This window comes from Suncus etruscus, chromosome 2 (assembly GCF_024139225.1).
Source record: "Suncus etruscus isolate mSunEtr1 chromosome 2, mSunEtr1.pri.cur, whole genome shotgun sequence".
NCBI lineage: Eukaryota > Metazoa > Chordata > Mammalia > Eulipotyphla > Soricidae > Suncus > Suncus etruscus.
Window position 1 is genome coordinate 159,630,208 of NC_064849.1, and position 919 is coordinate 159,631,126.

General features: G+C 31.1%; 1 non-coding gene across 1 annotated transcript; it reads left to right on the forward strand.

Moving 5' to 3' along the window:
* Positions 1–259: 259 nt before the first annotated feature.
* LOC126002613 (small nucleolar RNA SNORA51) lies at positions 260–392 on the forward strand. The gene has a single exon (XR_007493296.1). It is a non-coding gene; the product is annotated as a small nucleolar RNA SNORA51 (small nucleolar RNA).
* Positions 393–919: the final 527 nt, after the last annotated feature.

Sequence of the window (919 nt, forward strand, 5' to 3'; positions counted from 1 at the left end):
GTACCCAAAATACTACAGTGAAAGATATGTAAGCCATTATGAAAAAAAAATTGTGTTTTTAATCAGAAATTTTCTTTGACTTACATGTATTATTATATCAATTATATTATATGTTATGTTATGTCACTATATTATGTTATATTAGTTTACCTTATTATGTTAATTAATTTTGTCCTTTAAATGAATTCTTACTTTAAAAAAAAAACAACTTTAGTTTGCTCTGAAGAAAAAAAAATAAAATAAATAAAAGATAAGATAAGGCCTCCCAAATCTTACCACAGACTGTGTTCTTTACACTGGCTGTATAGAAAGAGGAGGTACAGTAAAGGCACCCCATATACACCTCAACACAGGCCCCTTGCCGGGTATGTATTGTGAATTGGGGGACAAAAAAAAAAAAAAAGAAATAGTATGTACTACAACTGGGGATTTGAGGGACAAAGTAATTGTATTGTACATGGGTTCAGTTTTGTTTTTCTTAATGTTCTTTGGCTGAAAGTTCAAGGCTGGGATATCATCGATGGGACTACCGAGAATTCTGTTTATGGGTGATTGGGCTTCCACTGTAACTTTACCCTGTCCTCTTTCTTTGCATCTTTGTTGTCATAATTAAAATAAAAAAATTTTAATAAAAAAAATAATGTCTTTTATTTTCCTTAAAACCCATAGATGAGTGAGACTGTGTCTATCTCTCTAACTCTGTCTTAATTTACTCAGCATAATAGATTCCATGTACATCCATGTATAGGAAAATTTCATGACTTCATCTCTCCTGATGGCTGCATATTATTCCATTGTGTATATTTACCATTTCTTTAGTCATTCATCTGTTGAAGGGCATCTTGATTGTTTCTAGATTCTGACTATTGTAAATACCATTGCAATGAATATAGGAATATAGGTTTGAGGAAGGCATTTT